Source organism: Tyto alba, unplaced genomic scaffold (genome assembly GCF_018691265.1).
Source record: "Tyto alba isolate M040663 unplaced genomic scaffold, T.alba_DEE_v4.0 Super-Scaffold_21, whole genome shotgun sequence".
Lineage (NCBI taxonomy): Eukaryota > Metazoa > Chordata > Aves > Strigiformes > Tytonidae > Tyto > Tyto alba.
The window spans coordinates 14,414,353-14,438,336 of NW_024881295.1; the positions used below are offsets into that span (position 1 = coordinate 14,414,353).

Here is a 23,984-nt window from a genome sequence, read left to right on the forward strand (position 1 = left end):
GCATCTCCAGGTCTATAGTTCATTTCTGTGGGAAACTGCTTTTTTGATTGAAATCCAATAGAAACTTTTTAGAAAATACTTGTCTTTTATTAGGCCAATATTGCCCTCTTTCAAAACAACAAGGCATCTCCACTTTAGGTTCTGAAGGGCATATTTAGTGTTCTTTCATATCTCTCCTTTTTATGTCTCCTAAGAAAATTTGTGCAGACATTGCCAGCAGGTGGGATTTTTTTGTTTGCTTGTTTTGGGTATTTTTTGCATTAAGTTAGATTTTAGTGCTCCAGAGCTGTGAAAGACAGTATTAGCTTTAGTCTTTCTTCCAGAAACACCCTAGTTAAATGCTCATTTCTTCATTCATCTAGTTTTAAAACAATTCCTAGAAGCTTGCAGGAAGTTTTTGCACACAGGATATTCTTGGTGTAATCCATTGATGTAATTTATATATTTCATAGGTCTGTGTCCTAGGTGGGCAACCTCAAGTAGCTGGTTTGGTTGTTTTTATCTGAGTATGCCATGACACCGACAGCAGTGTTTTGAGCCTCCTGGGAAATGAACCTGTTTCCTCCGATCTTGATGCATCTAAAGGCTTCTCTGTCTTCTTTTCCCTGTGCGGCTCCCATTGTGCATCCTTCCTTTATTTTAGCAGTCTTTATTTCATCCTGGCAAACACAGGGAAACTGTGGATTTATTATTAAACTCTAATAAGGGTGCACAAATTGTTTTGAAGTTAAAGACAAATAACACTGCTTGGGCTATGTAAATAATGCAGTGGGTTACCTGACACAGTGGAGAGGCTTCTCGAGTTTCTCACCTCATCACATCTGCTGCAAACCATTGATAAAGGTCAGCTTCCAGTTAGGCTGGTAACTGTTACTTTCTTTATTAGGCTTAAAAAGGGTTGTCTCTCTTCTCTGTTTTTTGTAATGTTCCAAAGAAATTAAACTTCCTGGGAGAGTAACTAAAATTTTCCTCTTTCTTTTGCTTTAATGTGTTTTGCTGTAACAGATGTTGAGAGGTTTGATGAGCACCCAGCCCCTTTCCTTGCTTTTGGTAGGCTTCTGAGCAGGTAACTGAGAACAATTCTGTGAATAAGTTATGCTGTGGTTTATTAGACTGTCTAGTAAATTACGGTGATATGGGCGTGAACATTTAATTAAAATCCCAATACACACAACCATTCTGTATTCACAGGCAAATCTGTGTATTTAGTAAGAGTTTAATACTGGGCCCTTGCTGGCTTGGTCACAGCTTCACCCACTTCAACCGAGCTGTGTTCTTGCTTCTTCAGGCAGAAAAATCTGGTTTCCTTACTGCCAAACAGCCATCTTAAGTTTGTGACATGTTTGTTGTCTTCTGCAGATCTTGAGGCTGCAGAGTTATCCTCCTTCATGGGATATATTGCCAGATTTCTGCTCTGTGGAAGGAGAGATGCTGAAGAAGAGAAGAAATTAGAAGTGTTGTGGTTAGCAGCTTCATGGGTTTGCACTAAACCTGCTCTGAACACAGTAAAAGCTTTCTCCTTCTGTTTCAACTCTAATACACATATGTAAGATATGTTTTGTGGTAGCTGCGTTGTCAGCTTTTCTATTACAACCTTTTATCTCAAATTTTATATTTTGGCCCTGAGTTTATTGCTGCATGCAAAGTTGTGGCACAACCTCCTTCAGCCTACAGTGAACACCATTTTATCCATATTTTTCTTGAATTTGTTTACCAATTTGGGGGTTTGTTTTGTTTTTTAATTCAGCACCATGAACATTATAGTTTATGGCCACAATTGAAAGTCTAAAAGTAGCTTTAAATGCATAAAATAACAAAGTGATGAACATTATTTTAAATGGTTAGACCGGATTTCTGCTTTTATTTATTCATTTTCCCCAGTAGAATCCTGGTGGTAAGATTAAAATGATGAAACACTGGATTAGGAGTTATTTGTTCAGAAGGATTTTATGTTTGAGTGTGTTAAGCATTAGTACTGATAATACATAACTCTATGCAGTGAACAAATCCAAACACAATTAAAATCCTCTGTTGATATTGGCAAGGCAAAATGCTAGGCATTCTTGGGAAGCTTAATGGGATGGCTTTCCTCTAGCTTTCATGTTTTTTGCTTCTAGATGGGATGCACAAAAGTCCCTTTTGGTCATGTGGATCTTTAATGTCCTTGTTCTGGCTGTGTGGCTCTGAATTTGTCTAACTATGTTGCTTTAGGTTATTGTGTTTTGCTCATAATTGCCAGACAAAAATAGTGTGAAAATACAAGGGGTATGCAGATAGGTTAGTATAGAGCTAGGGAAAAGTGTCCATGTAACCATGGTGGTTTGGGCTCCTTTTTTTCCATTTGTGGTGAGGTTGAGCCTTTTGCATGTTTGTCTTTATGTATGATCAGTTAGCACAGAATTAGGCTTTTTTTGTTTGTGGTGTAAATCTTGCTCTTGGCCTAAAATAACTGTTAATTAGACTTCTGTACTTACCTGTGCCACATTGAAGAATCAGCCCCTTACTAATGAGACAAATAAAAGCACAGATGAGGTAAGAAAGTCAAAAAGAAACTGGAATTAGATCAAGGACAAACACTCATGTTCTGAAATTAGAGGACAGAGTAAGAGAGATGCTTAGAAAATTTGGAAGGTATTTAAACATGAGGAGTTCATTTTTGTATAGCCTTAATTTGTAGAAGGACATTACTGCAAGACATTACTGAAAATATTACCTTTTAATGGACTTCAATAAAAGAAACATTATCAAGAAAACCTTCAAAGAGATAAATGGTAGCTCTTGTTGTTCTTTGTGGTTTTGTTTTTGTTTTTTTTTTTTTTTTTTAAAGTGGAACTTTTTAGAAAGCTGTTTCCTAGCTCAGTCTTGGGAGTAGCTGGGTAGAAATGGATTAAAGGAATATTATGTTATAGTTGTCCATTGTAGGGCTCCTTATGTGTACATGGCCATCATTGCTACCAGTTATCACCTACAGGAAACAGACCTAGAGGACCTTGTCCTAAAGCAAAGGAACCATTGTATTCATTATTATTATCATCTAGGACCTGAGGAGAATGTTTAGCTCAAGGTCTCCAGAAATCCCTGCCTTTCAGAGTATTGTGAGCTCTATCATGGCCAGAGTCCTGCTCCAGACTGGATTGCTTCCGGTGATGTGTACTAGTGCAGTGGGAACTAACAATAGTAGTAGTAAAGTGGTAGTGATAGGTACTATAAAAATACATTTTGTTGTTTGAATCTGTTTTTTTTATAGGATTTAGTAGTTATGATCTATTGGGAGCATTGCAGATTCTTTGAAGGAATAGAGTGGCCTGAAGAAAATTGCCACCTTGTCCTTGTTACAAAGTAGGCAGACTGTTAGGTTACCGATTCTTCTTTTGACAAATAGCATGTTGCTTTTTTCATTAGACCTGAATAGTTGGCCTGAGAACAGGTTTGCGCTCTTTTTTTTTTTTTTTCTTTCCTTTTTTTTCTTTTTTTTTTTTTTTTTTTCCCAGCTGCACTACTAGACTAATAAAAGCTATTACAAACCTTGCTTTTCATAGTTGCATTGATTTTTAGGATAATTTAACTTGGAATATGATACAATGAAGCACATTAAATTCTGATAAACCATTAATTCATGAAGTAAGGATCATACAGGAAATAATAATGAGTTCAAAGACTGTGGTCAGTACCAATGATGGAGTAGAAGAAGATAAAAGGTCATTATCTGCTGAGTAGTGTAATAGGTTGCTTTGAGTTAGAGTAGAAGCTTTATTACTTTGATGGGCAATATCAGAAGGGACTGGAAAGCATTACTTACGGTGCAGTCCTTTGACTCCAGTGGACTAAATGAGCTCTAACATCAGTGATTCTAATTAGGAATAAATGTAAAGGCATAGGTAAGAATTGGTGTTTGAGAAAATGAGGAGATTAACTGAAAATTGTGGCATCCACATCTTGCTACTGTGGCTCTTTATGATTCCCAGAGAAAGGACAGCATGTCCTGATGAAGAATATCTGGTTTTATTATTGAGTGTAAACAATATGACTTGATGTGTTTGAGAGTGCAAAAAAATTATATGAGCTTGATAGAAATTTTAGGTATTTCAGAGGCTATGTCTATACTGTGCTCTGTCTTCCCTTGAGATAAAAATTTAATGAATCCAAGTTTTCATATATCTTGGAAAAAACTTCTGATTACATCATGATGGGGAAACTCCCCCTGCTCCTTAGCTACAAAGAGAAAATTATTGGTACTAAAACTGATTTATTACTACAGGCTATGCTTAAAATAACTTTTATTACCATAGTGCCCATAGTGTGGTGGAATTCTGTAGGTATATTGATGTTGAAACCAATGTGCTTTTCTACAAAGAAGTGATTTCAAAAGACTGCCTGCTTTTTTTGTTTATCAAGGAAAGCACAAAAGATTCAAGATCTTCCTGATGATGCAGTTCTGCAGTGTGGTAACAGGAAGGGTCAGATTCAGGAAGGGCTAATACCTGCAGAGTTTTAAATTTATACCAATCTGAGCCAAATGTTCAGTCATTCACCTTTTGGGCATGAGTTTTCTTCTTAACTGTCCCCATCCTTCTCTTTGTGAAGGGCTTCTCTTTTTTCCAGCTTCCTTCCTCCACATCTCTAGAAGTCTCACAAGACAAATGAGTTATAACAATTTTCACATAAGGCAAGATTAGCAACTTTTCTAAACAAGTTTCTTTTGTTGGTTAAATTTCAGTATGAATAGTGGGCATTTTGTGTAGCACAGTTTGCCTTTCCGAAAAAATAAGAGGAACCTGACTTTTCAGACTACAGTGGGACAGTTGCCTGGATTACTTCAGCTCTCAGTTTGCAAGAGGGCTAGCAAAGGAGGGAGTTGATAGCAAGCATCTGGGAAAGTTCATTTTCTTTGCTACTGAGGACAGCGGACGTTTTGGTAGGCACTAGTGCTGAGGTATGCAAAGGATGGATGTTGTTTTACCCCAGTCTGTGCATATCCTCTTTGTTTCCCTATTTCTGTGGAATGTCATCTGGGTTTTTTTTCCCCTTTGCTGAACAAGAAAATTGAGCAAACATGGTCAGCTAGAAGAACTAGCACAGTTACTTTTCACAGTCTTGTTTCTGCTGCTCTGAGCACCTGTGGCAAACGGCATCCCCTTGTAAGCCAGTAGTAGAACAAAAGAAAATGAAATAAATTAATGTCTTTGGGTGGTGCAGGGGGAATGCAGACTATCTGCATGGTGAGCAGGGATATGATGAGTGTTTTTATCACAAAGTATTATCTGGAAATTGATATTTAAAATGCTCTTCAAGTCACATCAGACCTGGTAAGTCTAGAAATCAAGGTCTGAGCAGCTCCTCTCTGAAAACCCCTCAGAGCGACGAGAAAGACATCTTCCCCCTCTTGCACCTCCTGCTCCTTTCCAAAAAACAGATTATTTTTCTTACTGATTTTTCCAATACCATATGTGATGCTTCCCACACATTTTTTAAGCTACATTAGTCCTTGTCAAAGGTCTGAGGGCCAATGTAGTTTTAAAGAGTATTCACAATCTTACAATCTCCTTTCGTGGGAGTAGGTGGGGAATTTATGCTCAAGCCACTAACATCCATGTGTCTGTTCCCCACTGTGATACCCTCTATACACATCCTTTTAAAGTCTGTAATGGAATTTGAAGACAATAATCTAATCTTCCTGAATAATATGCTGCTCTCAGTTTTGTTTGCTTACCACATGCATGTCTCTGAAGAGACAGATTTGTCTTCTGTAGCCCAAACAAGAAATCCCCGGTCTGTTGAAATGTAAGACTAACCATTTATTGACTTCAGAAAGGCAGAAACTTAACCATGTGAGTTTCTTACTAATAATCTCTCTCTACTTCAGTTTGAAAAAGAACAATTTTAGGAATACTACCAAGATATGCCTCTGGTAGGGAGACTAAGGGTTTATATATGAATACATTTACCAGTGTAACTTTTAGGCGCTCAAGTTTAGAAGTTGATCCAAGTTGAATATATTCAAACAACTTTTATGAAACCTGAGACTAATATAATTTGTTTCCTATTTAAAAATAAAACAAAATAAAAATGGTACTGATTGGTTTTCAAATTAATAAAGCTGATCCTTGCAGAGCTTGAAACCTAAACATTGTGGCAGGAGGAATATAAAAGTAAAATGGATTTAATTGTTCACCCTGCAAGAAGTTGAAGCTGGAAAAAAGGCAAACATCAACAAGGAAACTGTGACAAGTAAATAGCCACTGAAGTATCTAACAGCTGTTAAAAAACAAAGTCTGACATTAAGGTATAGAACCAAGGAAGGTATAAACATTCAAAGGGCAGTAATAATAATAATAATAATAATAATAATAAAATACCTATCTGAACTTTTGTGGCAATGGGGGTGGACAACTTCTAGACATCTGACTCAGATTTAGGAAACTTTGTATCAGTGTAAGTAACATGAAATATATTTTGCGGTTCTATTGTATTTCCATCAGGTTTCTGTCTTTTGACCATATCAGCAATGCTTTTCTCTTTGCCTTGCAAAGAAGCTTTTCCCTGTGGACTTACCTGTCAGCTCCGGAAAGGCAAAAGGAGGTAAAAGCTGAGCTGAAGTTGAGGGGTTTGGGGTTGTTTGGTTGGTTGTTTTTTTTTTTGGTGGTGGTGTGTGTGTTAGGTTTTGCTAGAAGACGTATATGACTGATTTAGGAACAAAATATTATGTTAAATAAGATGGTATTTGATGACTTTGGGTTCTTTCCCTGTGCTTCTTTACCATCTCAGCATGCTGCATGTCTTATCTCCATATTCTCAAACCCTGCTGGTGTGCATCAAGAGGCTAGCATTAAGAAAAAAAAAAAAAAAAAAAAAAAAGAAAAAAGAGATTATTACAGCTGTTTAGAATTCTATGCAAAAAATGTTATTAAAAAAATGGTCCAAAAAAATTTCTTCCAGGTTATTAATACTAATTTCACAGAGCAGCAGTGGTTCTAGATCTGTTCAGGTGTCCGGTTCTACTCACTCTTGAAAGGTGTGATTGTGCTTTTTCAAGACAAGGCTATGCCAAATTAATTGAAGGTTGGTTGGGTTTTTTTTCTTATTAAGTAAATCTGGCCAGGCCACATTTACTTGGATTAAATACAAGCGAAAACAAAACTCACACTGGTTCAGGAAGTTTGTTTTGTGGCTCTTCGGATGAGAACATTCTGTCCCTTCTTTGCAAAACCAATACAAACAGTCTCTTGGCACAGACGCTATTCTTTGTAGATACCTTATTTTAAATTATCTCTCTGTTATTTTGCAAGATTAAGTATCACAGTTCCTATTTCCTGAATAAATTCTGCCTTGTAGGATTGTGCTTTCACTTTGTAAGTCACATCTGCAGAGGTAGTTGGGCAATACGATTAAATCTTCTAAATGCTATTTGAGATCTGTTGATGAAAAGTACTGAATAATAGACGTGGTAATTCTAAATTGTAGGATAGTAAATGTTGTTTATAAAATAGCACTTACTCAGAAGTGGTTATATCTCATTGTAGAAATGATCATGTAAATATGGGTTGTGTGATTGTTGGTGTTACTGAAAAAGAGCTGTAGAAGTACAGACTAGCAGTAGAACATCCAGAACTGAGAGATGGTGTTGTTTTGGTTTGGTGTTTTTTTTTTTTTTTTTTTTTTTTTTTTTTGTTTCATTTTGTTTTTATTGGGTAGTTGTGGAATTGTGTGTGAGTTTTGTAGAGAGATGTCCTTTCCCCTTTTTTTTTAACATTTTTTTTTAGAGGATGTTATTAAGCTTCTCTGGGTTACTAAAAGAGTACTGAGGACAGTGCGTTTTATGTCCTTAAATTAAGCATTTCTCACATGCGAGAATCTGGCATGAGCTGCTGGAATTAAAAATAAGAGCATGAGAAAGAAACGTGTGCTGTGCAACCTTAATCAAACAGGGAGCAATCTCTAGTGCCCTCTCTTGATAATATATTCAGTGGAGCCAATTAGGAGAGGATCTTAAGTGACGTTGATAGGTTATTGGACTGATTCTTCAAGTGGCTGTAACTCCTACTGACTTGGGTTCTTACCAGAAGGGAAATGAAAGATATCTTGTACCTTGTAGGAGGCAGTCCTACTTGTAGTAATATTCCCAGAGAGTGTTAGAAGCAGAACAAATCTCTGCTGTAACAGCTTTGAAGTGAGCTGAAGGTTTACACACACATTCAAATGTAATGTTTGAGAAAGAGCTAAATTTTGTATTATAAAAAGAAAATACACTGAAAAACCCCAACCTTGTGAACTTTCCATTTCCATACATTTAAATCCAAAGGCTAAAGTGTTTTGATTGTCAAGTCTGTCTTATCTTTCTAGTAAAGCCCTTTTCCTATAATTAAAAGGGCATCAATTTTTCTAATTGATGCCAAATCCAATCCAAGGCACCCACGCAATTATTTCACCATTCCCTCCCTCTACCATCATTATCTGATATTTTGTTTGCACAGTCATTATTCATTAATTGTGTTCATGTCCAGGGCTGCAAACAGTAAAATCACATTAGCAAGGAGGAGCTCTGGGACTCACCAGTGAAATCTGTTTTTTACTTTTCTGTTTTACATTGGCTTTCAGATGAGAATCCCCAAATCTGTCACAAATTTTGGAGATGAGGAGCTTGGAAACCAATGAATGTGCTAGTGTTTAGTACTTCTTTTCATATCAAAATTCTTTCATTCTTCTATTCTGCTGAGAAGAATTAAGTTCTGTGTAAGAAGCTACTGAAATCACAAGTTACTGTTGGAAAAGAGGTGTAGTCTGTCCTCATTTTAATATATACATGTATATGTGTGGATATATGTATGGATGCAGCCAAGCCTATTACTCTGCCTCAAAGCTTTATAGATGACTGTTTTATTTAGAGATAACTTTTGAGCATGGCTTTTTTTTCCCTCTTTGGCATATCCTCAGGTGGCTGTGTCTGTTCCCTTGCCCTTTTGAGAGATAGACACCTACACACAAAAGTCTCACTGTGATTGCTCCTGAAGGCCTTTTGGTCTGTTTCTTTTTCAGTATTTGACCTTGGTTCCTCCGAAATCAATGGCAGCCCTCTCACACTGACCCAAGGTGTTGGCAAGCATTGGGTGTGCTACAAACCCTGCCTGGCTTTTAGAGTGCTCCTCATCACTTGCACTTGTATTTTATCAAGAAGATTGTCACCTTTATTCATATTTTCAAGGGAGAAAATGAGCATGGAGGGGTAGAGGGTCTTGCCCAAGGCCAGTGAGCTGTGATAGGTTGAGGCTCGTGCCTGGGAAATGAGGTGTGGATGGATGGCAGCCTGTGCTGCCTTAATGTGTTGTGCCCATGTGTTGTCCTTTCTTCAACATGAATTTCCTGGTCAGCAAACTATTAATTGCCTACCTCCCCTTAAAATATTAGAATTTTAAGTTTCTGACAGAATTAGTTTAACAAATAAACCACCACTATAATCTGGTCGTATTTGTAAGCAACTTGATAAGGTTCAGTACATAAACTAACTCGATATACTACTTCCTATATTAATATGCAACTACTAGATCAATTCAGTTTGACTGAATTGAGCTATTGCTACTTGCCCTGTTACTGGATTGACTTGTTACTGCTTCTTCCTACTTCTGTTACTATAGCAAGTCGATCTGTACTTCTAAATGATTTTTAATTAGATTTATCATAAAATAGAAAACATCACAGTGGGGCTGGCCCTGTAAGGGAGGGGGAATGGAACATCTTGTAGAAGTCACAGAATTGGGATAATGTCAAAATGATGTCCCAAAGAGAGTAACTCATAAGAAAATTCAACTATAAACAGGGCAGGTTTGGCAAAATTTCAAGGACAGGTCAACGCCTGGCATGGTGTAGCTATGAAGCTGGAAGCAACTTGTATGTACAACCAGATTAGAACAAAGTGTTGGATATGACTAAAGAAATTAAATAGAAAAGGACTAAGCTTGTCCAAACTCTGAATGTCAGATTCAAAATTGGGGGGTGGCAAAAATTTGGGGAGGAAATGGGAGAATACCTTAATTGTCACCTTCAAAAAAAATAAATAAAAAAAAATCATCATTAGCTGTCTCCTTCCTCTGCCTCTTGTCTTGGTTTGCACCTTATTCTTCCTTTCCTGCATCCTCCTTCCCCAGGTGCCCCAGTTTCGTGGGGAGTTTTTCGAGCTGTCTCCCGTTTCTCTCAGTACAAACACATTTTTTCCCATCTCTTTCCCATTAGGGCCATGTGGCTCCTGGTGCACTGTGAGCTGCTTGCCCCTTGGCCACAGCTGAGTGCTGGTAGCGTGGGGGCTGCGTGGGCAGCAGTTGCTTCCCGACAGGGACAGGGCTGTGAGGTGATGAAGGGGCTCCGCTCTCACCAATACCTCCATCCTTGTGCTTGACCAAGCTTTTACAAAATGTGTTTACAAACATGTTACACTTTCGTTCCCTCTGGGTTTGCAGCCTTTTCAGCTTTGCTGAGCCTGTCAGGTCCATGGCTCTGTAAACTCCCCATCCCACCCTTAAAGAAGGATCCAGCCCCAAACTGTGTCTGAAAGCGGGGTTTGGGGTGGAGGTTGTCCAGGTATCCTGACTATGAGGTTCCCATTAGTTGTACAGAGGAGTTCTTTTTGATATTACTGGTATCTAGAAAGTTCACATTTGACAATAGTGGATGAACTCTAACCGGAAATGTACTTTTCCCTCTCACGCAATAAGGGAAATCACATTTTAAGAAGTCAGTGCTTAGCAAGTGTGACTGGTTGTATAAGATGCAGTGGAATTTCAAAGCTGAACTTCTTTCTTTTCTATTTTTCAGTGATTTGTCCTGTTGGGCAGCTGCCTTCTGAGTGACTCTTGATTGATGCCAGTCACTTGAGCTGAATTAAGCAGTGGCAGGGACAGCATCTATCCGGGCTGAAGTTTTAATCCCAGACACGTGGCATTTGCACAAGTGGTCACTGGTGAGTTGTTGTAAGTGCAGCTCCTCTCTCTCTCTCTCTGTCTCTTTAACAACTGGCACCTTGTTGCAAACTGCAAGTTTCTAAATGCGAAGACTCACCTGCCTTGCTTGTTTTTCCTAGGGGGTGACTGACAAGCTTAGAGAAAATGAGAGTGATCCAGGGTACCAGCTAATTTTAGGAAATCCTTACTATTTGTTTGTATGTTTATGGATTATTTTTTTTCTTTCCCTCCACTGAATGAGTAACATCCTGGTGAGGCCAAATTTATAATCTGTAGCAGTTGGTGTGTTGTACTAGACGATATCACCGTGCCTTTTTAATCAGAGGAGGTTTTATACCCTCTGCTTTAGCGCTTCATAGCCTGGGAGTACAATCTGTGGGGCTCTGATAACAGAAGTAGTGACTGGCTGCTGTCAGCATGAGGATGATTAAAAATGCGTATGTGTGTGTGCGTGTGCTTGTTCACTCCCTTTCCAGCTGAACAGAAAATGAAACTTCCCAAAGCCTTTTATGTAAGTCCATGGGTTTTTGTTTTGTTTTGTTTTTTTCTGTTGAAATCTTGTGTGGCTGTGTGCAGACAAACTTCATCCCCAGATTCTTTTTGAAGATGTTTTGTAAAGAAAAGATTGTGCTTGTTTTGACCTCTGAAGCGTGATCCTCTCTTCTGTTCAACACTAGTCACCCTCTCTGCAAAAGATAATAGCTATCAATTTTTTTTTTTATTCTTCTTTTGAGGGGAAGGTAGTTTCCAGTCAGTTTCTCCCATCTGTTGATTTTCTTGATAAAACAATGGCAATCTGCTTCTTCCAGCAGCTGAAATGTTGTGATTCTTTGACAGCAAATGTGTGGAGTGCTGCCTCGCACCTTGTAACACCCTGCTTTATTTAAGACTGTCATGCTGGGCTGGCTGCTGTCTTCCCAGGAGTGTTGCACCAAGGAATTATTGATGAGCTGCAGCCTGCTCTGCAAAGCACACGTTTGATATTAAAAACAACATATGTGCCTTTAGCTATTGCTAATCATTTAAACATCTCTGAAATTTGCGGGAAGTAGCCCCTCTGTACATGGATAGAGTCCCATTAAAGCCTTGGCACAGGACAGCTCAGTGTCAGATACTGAATCTTCCTATGAATATCAGTCGAGGATTGGTGCTTTAAGCATAACTGCTTGAAGTTATCTTCTTGAGAAGGTGGAAGGAGCCCCTGGTAAGAATGGGTGCAGGAAGGGCAATACAAGTCCCAGGCTCTTGTCTGACTCATTCAGGTTTTTATAGTGTTGTTAAGAGTGCTCGCTGGAATATTTGGACACAAACTTGGAGTTCAGTGCTAGTGCTGTACTGAGCTGTACATGCTAACTTCATTAGCAATGGAGTTGCGAAATTACTCTGGCCTGAAAAATTATGAGGTAAATTCTGGCTTTAAGCTGGGAGAGGGAAAGGTAGAACAAGTGCATTATTCCAAGGTCTGGTAGTCTATTAAACCAGTCTAAAACAAGTAGGTATTAATTAATAGAAAGTTTGGAGAAACAAATTTGGTGCTATTGTCAAGTATCCATTGTATTTTTGCAAGCTGGAAGATACATGTCCTTAAGTTCCCCTCATTCTTGTTACCGCTGCTCTTCCTGCTTCAGTTCAAACAAACAGCTGATGCCTTGGGAACTGCTGAAGGTAGACCCAGGTCCTTTATACTGCTTGAGAACTCTGAACCTCAGCACTTAAATAATATAACCACTTTAGTGCTAACTCCAGCAGCTTTGGAGGAGAAAGGTTTTAAAATTGTTAAAACTGATTTTCTAGGTGCTTAGAAATGGAGAGAGCAAGGTAGTAATTGAAGCAATGTTTTTCTTATTTTAAATCATTATTGCTTGGGTAGGTGTACTTTTTTTCTCCAGTAAGTATTTTCAACTATTAGAAGTTAGATACCACATATTTTCTAGAAGCCTAATAATTTCATGTAGGTAAAATTATTCTCTTGCAGTGGAAGCATGTCTGTGTCTTGGTCAGGAAGGTCTCAAATTTAAGACTAGGTGGTGTCTGTCATATCTGTGGTCCCAGTCTGACTCACAAGCTTGAATATCAGCATGGGGGAGAAGGCAAAAACCTTTACTTCCCTGTACTGTGGGTGGGAAAGCATCTTGATGTGGAGAGACTTCTTTTGCAACCTAAGATCATCAGGAAGGTACGTTGAAAAGTCACTGGACAAATAAAGATTGAGTCAGGCAACGCCTGATTATCACGTCAAGTAGTGATTACACCATGACGTAAATCACCTTGTGCTATGAATACATCCAATTTGATGGGTTGGCCTATGGCTGCACTGAAGAAATATGTGTGAGCTCAAATGCAGGTTTTTTTTTCTGAGAGTGCTGTAGTAATAGGGCATAGAGCTTCAAACACTGTGTACATGGAGTGTGTCCTGCATTTGGGTTTAGACGACGTTTTGTACTTTGCTTTCAATCCTGCTCTATTGCTTTTTGCTACCTGCAAATGCAGTATGCTCTTCTGAAACTTCAGTTTGAATCTTTATCCGTAACCTGAATTTTCTCATAAATTTTTTTTAAATTGATTTTTTTTTTTTTCATTTCTAGTTCTTATTAATTATAGGCAGCCTTTGGTGTCAGAGCAGTATTTCACCAAAGTGATTTGCTAGTACAAATATTTCAGAACTAGGTAAATGAACCTCCTGCCTCAGATGTTTGTTGCTGGGATGCTGAAACACACTGTCAGAAATTGCAAACCATTATAAGCCTGAACATGATTAATGGTCAGCTATCAATGATTATTCTGAAACTTAAGAAAAATATTAGCTTCAGCCATTGATATAAATCAAACCATTCTTTTGTTAGCATACATTTTGCTTAGATCGATGTAATCACTGAAGCTAGATGGGTATTTCTGGTGGTTTCACCACAGCAAAATTTAACTTATTTCTCGATGGGAGTAAATGGGACATAACCTTTGAGACTTTGTGTTATCTGCTCCAGTCACATGTGTTTTCTATTTAAAAAATAAAATTCCCAGGAACCACTGAGTATTTTTAATCCAGTGTTTCAAAATGCATGGTTACCCTGTCTTTTAAATCCTGAAGATAGGGCGGGTATTCTCACATCAAGACCTGGCTGCTCAGATGGGGGATTTGCTTTTGGAGAAAGAGAAATCTGGGCATTTTGAGCCATTGGATGTGGTGTCACTGCTGATGCCCACGTGCCCCGCTCTGCAGGCGAAGGATCAGTGTCATGAATAAGAGCCACATTGCTTGCTGAGTGTTGACAGCTTGTCATTACAGACAGTGTTTTTACCTCCTGGCTTGTAGTTGAAAAGGTTTAGAAATGATCATAATATCTTTCCTCTAGTGACTTGGAGAAACGTTGGGGTTTGTTCTTTCCAGATTCAGGGAGAGGAGACACTGCTTTTAATTTTTGCTGAGTTTACAATTATTTTACTGTCTCAGTCAGATTTTCTTAACATATCCAAAATCATTAAGCTCTCGCAGAGTGAAAGAGGATGTGAAGAAAATGAGCAGTGAGGGGAGAGGAAAGAAGAAATGGTAGTTAAACAGGCTGGGGCTTTTCTTGGGTTCAGGTGGGGGGTTTATTTTACAGCAGCTATTGCTGGTATGTAGTGGAGGGTGCAGGAAGGTGGGGTGAGGGTGGGTACATGTAACAGAGTGTGGCATCTGCTCAGCCATGTGGCAAGGAGGAATTATACATCAGCTGGTTCTTCTCTGTCCTTTTAACCTGGGCTATAGGAGAATTTTTTTTGTTCAATGTGTAAGTACAGCCATTTTCTGCTCTGGGCATGCATGCTGGGGTGCTGAAAATTAAATTAGTAAATAAGATCCAATGACATAAAAACAAACCAGAGCAAACAAGCCCCCTGTAGAGTGCAGGCAGAGAGCACACTTCATCCTCTGTCATCAGAGCAACAGGGCTGTTTGAATTGGCTTCCACCTTTGTTTTGAGAGGTTGCTGTGGTGATGAATAACCTTTGTGGAGGGTGTGTGAGCAAGAGCAGGCGGGTGTCTTAGTTCTTGCATATAAAACAATGCTGCTGAGCGCATGGCTTGTCACCCCCCCATCAGAGCTTATATCCTGGCAATGGTCGGCTGCTCCCCAAAACGAGTTAAAGAACAAAACTCTTGTCTCAGAGCTGGTTATTGAGTGGTGTTAAGTCTCCTGGTCACTTCCTCACATTGCTTTCACACCAGGTAGCAGGAGACTGCGTGATGGCAGGGCAGTAGCTTTTTTTTGCATTGCATGGAAAGGGGAGTTGCAGGGTGGCTGACAATGCCTTATTTGCACAATCTTATGACACCTGAGCTTTGTCTTGTTACCCGGGCCTGAGGAAGGATAGTAGGTAGAGAAATAGACTGACAAAGGTACTCTGTAGAAGAGGAAAATGCTATTATCTGAGAGGCCCTTCCCATTGCAAAGATTACATTTTCTATTCTGAGGAAAAAACCTGGGGACCTGTCTCTAGGTTAGTATTGTTTCTTTTTACTCTCCATTTATCAATAGATATTACAACAAATTATTATTAAATTTACTTGAAATAGATGAGTATGTTTTTCATACTAAGATATGAAAATCTGATGTAACAACTGTATATTGATACAAAAGTGACTGTGTGAAAATTAGAATATGTGTATGAATATTCTACATGAGACTTACGTGCTTTCTTCATGAAGTCAAACTGGTACAACTATAGTTTGATAGTACAGTCATCCGAAGACATTATAAATATCACTTCTGTGTAAAGAATTGCCTTCAAGACAGTCTTGGAAACTTTTATTTGTTTCTCTTCTGCTATAGAAAAGTCTAGCAAAGATTGGCAAGAATGAATTACCACCTTAGGCAGCTTGCAGAGAATTTTTTCCTGCATATTATCCTCATTCCTAATGTCTGTGAAGCTGCCCCATATGTAACTTGTAGGAAGTACTCTGTGAAAAAATGAGTCACTCGGAGATGATCCACTGGCCATGACAAGTACAGTGAAGTTTAAACTGTCTACTTTTGCTGCATCATTTCTGAATTAACAAAAAAAAAAAAAAAAAAAAAAGAGAAAAGTGTGAATTACTCAGTTCTGTGAGCTCCCCATCTCTTCAGAGACCATCGTAATTGGTGGTTTCATTTGTGAGGCTATGTACTTTAAAGGTTGTCTTGTTCTTGACTGCAGCCATACAGAAGGATCAAAGAGGAAGATGAAAATGTTTTAAAAGCAGTAAGGTCACTCACAGTATTCAAAGTGAAGGCGGCGAAGGCAGAGTGCGTGGCCCCCTTGCATGACTGATGGGATTTCGTGCTGAGTTAGAGCAGCTGAGGAAATGATCTTCTCTCTCTCCAGCAGTTTTTTGAGGCTTGTCATCTTGAAGTTTTCCCCAGCACAATTTAACCATGCTGTCAGCTCCCTTCAGTGGCTCACTTAGTTAAAATCACCTTCAATAAGGAGTATTTAATTATGTTTTCTAATACCTTATTCAGGCTCCCCTCCTGGATTTCTGAGAATCTAGAGAATGCTGCTAATAGAGCGGAGCCAGCATTTACAGGAATAAATTAATAGCAGTACCATAGCTGTGCTTTTTACATCTGACACTTTCTCCAGGGCTAACACTGCACCTCCCATACTTCTTCAAATTCATTTGTTCCGTTTCAGTTCAGTCTTTTGAAATATTTTGTGATGAATGACTTCACTTTACAAGCCAGTGATCAGCAGCAGCTGTTCATAGTCATGCTTTAAATTGATTCCATCTGTCAGTGGGCTCTTTAAAGTGTGAGTTTCACGTTGTCAGGAGACCTGATGACACCAGAGCAGTATCTGGATGCTGTTTGCCAAAAAAGAAAAGAAAAAATCAAAATTAAGTGTGCTTGGATGGGCTCTGGGATACCCTTGCAGTTTCATCTGTAGAGCTGTGATTTTGCCTCTTGAGAGGAGAGCAAAGCAACTACAAGCAGTACTTCTGCACTGGCATGCAGATAGGTGTTCAGATGTAGGCTGAAATTAGGAGATGACCTGCTGTAGGCTTTGTAGAAGCAATATTCACTGCTTGTTGCTTGTTTTTTAATCCCAACCTTTTTTGATGAATCTCATCACCAGATATTTACAGTTTTTTCTTTGTAACATTGGGGCAAATTAATGTTCTTCGGAGGATGAGCTGAAGAGGGAAAGATGTGGCTTATTCAAATCAGCAAAAGGAGAGAACACTTTTTTTTTTTTTTCCCCCAGTACAGATGCATAATTTCTTATTTTCATTTGTAACTAGAGGAGGGTGAAATGTGTCTGCTGAGGCTGTTTTGCAAACTGTGTTTAAGGCAACATTTGAGAACAACAAACGGTCATTTGCTGACTACATTAATTGTTCTCATAATTTTATCTGAAAGCTTCATTCAGTAATGTTCTCCATAAATCACATACTGGATATGGAAACCAGCTGATTCATGGCCTGCAGTCTGTTGGTCTTATCCACAGGCAACTTCTCATGTTTTCCTTCTCCCCAGTTTGTTCCTCACCAAGACTTTTGTGGGGAGGACTGAGCTTGTGCTGCGATGTGTGTATAGCTTTATGGAAAAGCATTTCTTACCAGCAGAAGCTTATTCACTAGAATAATGCATGTTTACCCAAGTATGTAATTTTCATTATATCATTTCACATTAGAAAAGAAAACCTTCTCTGGAGGAGCAGAACAGTGGTAGAGCCTCCTTTGCCACTGCAAAACTCTTATTTGTGTAGTAGGAGGGCCAGATTTTATTCCTAGAATCAGTCACAGTCTCCCACCGCAGCGACTGTCCTTTGTCAGTGGTCAGATAAGCGTTGTCTCAGCAGCCCAGGGCAGCAAGAGACCTCATGCCATGGGTGAAGTCTGCCTGTGTTTCTCTGCTATAAGCTTCTCCGTCTCACTTTTGCTGTTGCCGTCTACAAGCATCGCTGCTCAACAGTGCAGCTGCATTGCTGCTGCATTCCTAGGGCAGTGCCAAGCCAGCACTTTAATTAACACTAAATTTGGTGCTGGCAGAAGCATAGAGAAGGGGGGGAAGAAAAAAAAAAAAAAAAACAAAACCAAACCAAACCAAAAAAAAAAACCCCAAAACCAAAACAACCACAACAAACTAGAACACCCAGACTGGCTTTGTGAGCTTGTGTTTTATGTCAGTCGAAGCTAGTACAGTGTCTTTGAAATGAAGTGTCCATTATCATATAGTAAGAGGAAAGAACCTCTTAGCTTTTCTTTAACATATAGAAAGCAGCACTGTGTATACCAGAGCCTGTTACTGCTGTATACCTGATAAATACAGATGATTTTTAAATTTCATTTTATTTTTAATGGAGACTCATTAATGTGTTCCACATGGCAATGGTGAGAATTGCACATTGAGTGAAGAGACTGATTGATGTTGGCTTGTGTTAAGAAAATATGGCTGACAGAAGGAGTCAATACATGTTCTTTTTTGCCATAGAGTGCATTGTTTTTCCTGCATGTGTTTAATCAGGGAACTTACCAGGGGAATGCCATTGCTTAATAGCTGACAGTATCTTGTTATCTTCCTTGAAAATACTTAATAGAGTTAAAATGCAGTTATTAAGATCTGGCACTCATTAGAACGCCCACATGGGACTTTGGATTATAAACATGCAGTATCTGTAAATTAGCTGCAGACACAAAGTATTTGGTCCTTCACCATTTAACCTAACAAGCAGTAAAAGCGTCACACCAGTGAGCATGTGAAAGGCTTTGTTCTGCAAACCCACTGACGAATGTGTCCTTCCTCATTGGGAGCACTCAGACCTCTGAAAACTGCCGGGTTCTAATTTCAAGTTTTCAAATGTAACAAGTTGGGCACGAATGGAGGGGTTTGGCAGGAGAGGAGGGAGGAAAACTCTTCTTTCCCTTCCCACACGGAGAAATGGAGGCGGACATGGAGAACACGCTGAAAGGGACGGGCTTCCCATCCCAGGAGGAGCCATGCCGTGCAACATCTCCGAGAAGGGGTGTGCAGGGGGATCTGTGCCCGCTCGGCTCCCAGGTCCTTCTCCAAGGTCAGGGTGTATGCTGAGCCCACCGCTGCTTGGGCGTTTGAAGAGGCAACATCGATACCTAAGAGAATTATGAATTAGATTCTTAATACCTTGTCTAGACTGTGCTGAACATTAAGGATGAAATGATTCATTTTTACAACCAGGTTCTTTTCCTTTGGTTTTTACAACTGTCTTCAAAAAATCAGCTTTTTGGCACCATGGTATGCTTTGAGCAGAAAAGCTGATTGGTGTTTGGGAACTCTGTATCTTTAGTTTCTCACTTGAAACAAGATGAATAATATATTTTGTGAATATCTGTGACTGGATACAGGTTTAATGTTTGCATCACTGAGATAAATTCATAGCATGAGCAGTATGATTAGTTCTGTGTAAAATTTTAAGTTTTTTCTGGTTTGTATTTTCATGAGTACTTCTGAGTAACATTTTAGTCTCTGGCTTAATTTTTATCAGGCACGCACAGATATCTTGTTCCTGGGAACGCAGAGCTGGGAACGGGGTAAGGAACAGACAGCACTGACTGAAGAGTTTTGTAATCTGTTACTGTAGTTCTTGATGAAGGTCTGAAACTAATGGTTGAGGCAAAAAGGATGTGATAGACAGCAAAACATTTTGAAATTGCTAGCAACCTAGTTGTCACGTAGTACATTTTAGTAGGTAATCCCATGTTGGCATTATTGAAGTTCCTCACTTTATATTGTAGGTATTATAGCAGAATGTGAAATACTCTGCTATCATGTGGAGATGGAATTTTCTTCCATTTTGTCTATTTATTTAGAAATTCGATATTAAATATCTGTTGATGTATAGAAAATGTAAAATTATTAAAATGTTTACTATAATATACTGTTGCAAATATTTTACCTACAAGATTTCTTCTTAATGCAGCCTTTTTGAAATTCCTCTCAGTAAGTGAGGTGGAATACAGCCTGCTGTAAACCATGCAGAATTTCTTACTGTCATTTGTTGCATCTGGGAAGATTTGTTTAGAGGGAAAAGTAAAAGGCTGCTCTGTGCTATTTATTCACAGACAGTATTCCCTAAAAGTACTGTATACTAGTAGACTGTATAACCAAATAGCATCTGTCATGTGGTAGCAATGATCTAAAGGTTACATTTGATTCCAGATGTAATTATCCAAAATATAGTTAATTTTGGACACTTAATTACCAAATGTATTTACCTGGAGCCAATTTACTTTCATCTCCTCCGTAACCAAACACTACTGTGATAGAGTTGTACCCTGTGAAATTTCATTGGGCCATGTGAAATTTATTTTTTTGGTGGCATGCCTGTTTTGGGTGCACAGAAAAGCCACTACAGATTGCCACTTCCCTGAAATCCTCAACAGCCACCAAGATATCGAGCTGTTGCTGTTTGCGCTTGTGTATGTGTTTTTTAAAGAGATGCAGAACTGTGTCCATTTCCTCCTCACCTACCATCTGCTTTCTCATATTTGTGGGCAGTACTTCCTCAGTTACTAGGTGGCTGCCTTAGGTGTTATCTGTTGTTTTCTTTTAAGGAGAGGAATGTGTGCTTGTCGTAGTGGTGTTGTGCAACTTGTTGTCCATCTCCTCTTTGCAGTTGCTCACTCAAACACTTATCCTCTAGTCAATAAGAGAGGGAGCATGGGTGGCTGAATCTTACACTGAGATTTCAAAGAATAGCCACTTTCATTCTGGCATAATTTACATTTTGCTCCTCAGTTGCTTTACTGCTAGGTCAAGACAAACCTGCAATACTGGCTTTTGGGGCACAGGCTGCTCTGTTTGTGGCAATGCATCGTATTTATTACCAAGCTCCTAATACCCATCCAATTTCATCCCTGTCAGTGTCCTTTCTGTGGCTTAATCAACAGCCCATGCTAACATACCGTAGCTCTTACAGAGAGCAGGGAACACGTCCCTCGTGTAACACAGGGCTGCATCAATGTTTTGTCTTCTGTGTCTAAAGAGCATTTTGGGCAAAGAGGAGACTGCTGTGCTGCTTTCTTGGTAGACTTAATTGCTGATAAGTAGGGATCTGATTCGTCTGACAGTTTACACAGTATTGATATGTTCCTATCAAAATATCTTGAATAGGGTTATGTGTTCCTCAGGGAGCTTCAGGAACCAGTGAACTTTGGCACCTGCCTGTGTAGAGGAAGGTGCAACTGGTTGCAACTAGTAATTGCTATGATAGAGGTGAAGAAAAATATGCTCTGTATAGCAAATAAGGAAGTGTAAGTACCTTCTGTGAAAAGGGAGACTAAAGTTCAGCGTACTGGCAAGATGTTGTTACACCTGTACAGTTTTTGTAGTATTGAACTGCAAGCACCAGTTGAAGGTTTCAGTTTTTAAAGAGGAAAGGTATCGTTCTTATTTCAGTTTTCATGCTGATCCTTCTGTGGGGTAAGGAAGGAACTTTCTTTGTCTAAAATTCTTAATGGAGGTCACAAAGATCACCTGCTTTATGTTGTGGTCAACCGTGGAGTGTTGGCTGCTAACAGATGTAAAATATTAAAGCAAATGGACCAAATACATGAGTCGTTTTGGTTGTATATTACAAAGATGGGATAATTTTTTCTTATTTCTTGTCCATTGCTTTTCTCATTTAAATAAAGGTGTTGACTCTTCCTTCTTGTGTAAATTATTTTTTCTTACCATTCTTACAAATCTTTTCTTTATGCTTTCAAAAAAAAAAAAAAAGTCTTCTATAGCTGCTAAATTGTTTCTCCTGCTTCTTACTCTTGTTCAGAGAAGGTCCAAAGAAATTCAGATCAGAACTTTCTGTTTATTGTTACTTGTCTTCTGAAATACACAGCAAAGTGGGGAAAATCAGTTCCTACCATGAGACCATTCAGAAAAGGAATGTTAAATTAGTTCATTGCTTAATGGATTATATTATTAAAAAAAAACAAAAACAAAAAAAACAAAAACAAAAACAAAAAAACAACAAACCAAAAAAACCCCAAAACTGGACAAATCTTCCTCTGCACTGTCACTGGTGGTGGTTAAAGTGACACTGCTCATCATCACTCTTAAGGATGTAATTTTTTCCCATCACTTAAACATTTTCAGTTAAACATGCTTTTTAAATTAATTGACTGTTTGTATTTTCCATACAGATAAGCAGCTGTAAGCCACAGTCCCCTTTCCCTGCTCCTTTCCCCAGTTAGTTCCTCCTTTCTGCACTTCTTAGTGCTCCATCCACATGTGTGGGGGGGATCTCTTTCTCTGCTCTCTCTTCACTAGGCTTATTTACATTCTTTGCTGGCAAAGGAACTCACATTATTGAACCACCTTTCAGGTGTCATTTATAATTTATTTTAGAGATTAGGTTTGCTCCCATAGGTGATTGCCAGTGGGAGGAGTTGCTGAAATCTGTTGCTATTCTGATGCTCCAGCTTTGGTTTGAACAGCTGCTGTCTGCTCTGGGCTTTTCCTCAAAATTACGCATGTGAGCTCTTTTTTTTAACCAGGACTTTAGTTTCCCACCTTGGCACCCAAGAACTGGGTAGCCTGGCAAAGCAAAGCTTTGGGGGGGATGTGTGTCCTGTCTGACTTTCTGTGGTGTCCAGGATATGCACAACCTGTCGCTTGGTGTTATGAATTGTTCCATGCTCAGTTGCTACATTTGCTGTTGAAATAACAGAGCATGACAGTGTGCTATCAACAGAAAACGTGAGATGAATTTTGTGGTGTATGTTGGAAGCCATAGGAATGGTATCGAATTATATACTGCTCCTAATGCTCACAAAAATCTCTGTAGAAAACCTCTTTGAGAAGTTTGGTAGGGATGGAATATGTACAGTTGAAATGTTATGGCATTCTGGCATAAAATGTGTTAGTGATTTTATGTGCTTTGTTTTCATTATCAACGATGTTCCAAAATACACATATTGAGATTTTTCAAAGCAGACTGGAAAATGTAATCCTGCAAGTAGTATTCTTATGTTGGTAGGAATTCTTGTTGTTCTCCGTCTGCTTTGTAAATGTAGATTATTACTTTGTTCTTTATTCTTTCAACTTGCATGCTTAAAAATGTCAATAAGTAAGCAAGTGTACCTTTTAAGAGTCCTTCTTGTTTGTGGTATCACAGCATAATAAAATTGACCTTGGTCCTAAGAGCTTTGAAAAGACTGCAGTAATTGTCTAGATGTTTACCTTGTAAAGCTACCTTTTTTTGCACTGAAATATACAATGATTTAGTGTTTTGTTGATACTGAAATAACTATTCCTTCAGTTGAACTACTGTGAGTAGCCATACTTTGATTATCTTCTTCCCTTTTACAGTGGTAATCACCCTTGTAAAACTGTAATGCAATGGCTAGATGTTGCACAGAAACATGGTAACCATTTACTTAAGAAAGGAAAGAATTCTTGGTTAACGCCCTTGGAAAACTCAATGAGGAGCTTCATACAATACTTAACTTGTAAAGATGTTGATATATCTTTGCAGATATGCAAAGTTACTTGTCATTTAGGGAAGAAGTAAAGCAGCACCTTGAGTGTCAGTACTGGCTGACTGTGTCTTAAATATTTTTTTTTTTTTTTAGGTGGAGCTTTGAAAGGCTGTATTATAAACTATGAAAGAATGTGTTATTTGCTGTTTGAGGATTTAAATTATTTTGATTGTATTTTTTTAAAGTATGTAATGAAGTGTGATGTACAACACTGATAAATCTTAGACTGTTGGTGCTTTGAGCATTTATCAGCAGTGAAGTGTTTTGCAAAAGATTTTTGTGAGAGTTTTAAGCATTGATATCACCAGTACTGTGTAGACCTTCAGAATCTGATTCCTCCGAGATGATAAAAGTGTGATTATTATGGGAATCTTAGACTTCATTTGAAGTTATTTTCCTGACACCAAACTACAAGGTTTACACACTTATGTTTCATTTTGTTGATAAAATAGTGTCCAGCTCAGGTTGATTTTTGCTGTAAGTACACAGTCCTAATACCTTTCTAAGTGTTAGGATTTTTTCCTCTAAGTTATGAAGCACGTTGCTTCTAACAGCTTTCAGCATCT

The 23,984-nt window shown here is 38.7% G+C and overlaps 1 protein-coding gene across 6 annotated transcripts in view; it reads left to right on the plus strand.

Moving 5' to 3' along the window:
* The window catches only part of EPS8 (epidermal growth factor receptor pathway substrate 8), a 135,625-nt gene that overhangs the window by 22,103 nt on the left and 89,538 nt on the right, over nt 1-23,984 (plus strand). For 4 of the 6 annotated variants that reach the window (XM_032986262.2, XM_032986261.2, XM_032986263.2 and 1 more), the window contains exon 2: nt 10,804-10,948. The exons of 1 other annotated variant lie outside the window; for it this stretch is intronic. The gene's annotated coding sequence lies outside the window, so the exon portion shown is untranslated. Of the gene's footprint in view, nt 1-10,803; nt 10,959-23,984 lie in introns of all 6 variants that reach the window. One more of the 6 variants, XM_042795433.1, reaches the window with a different exon arrangement.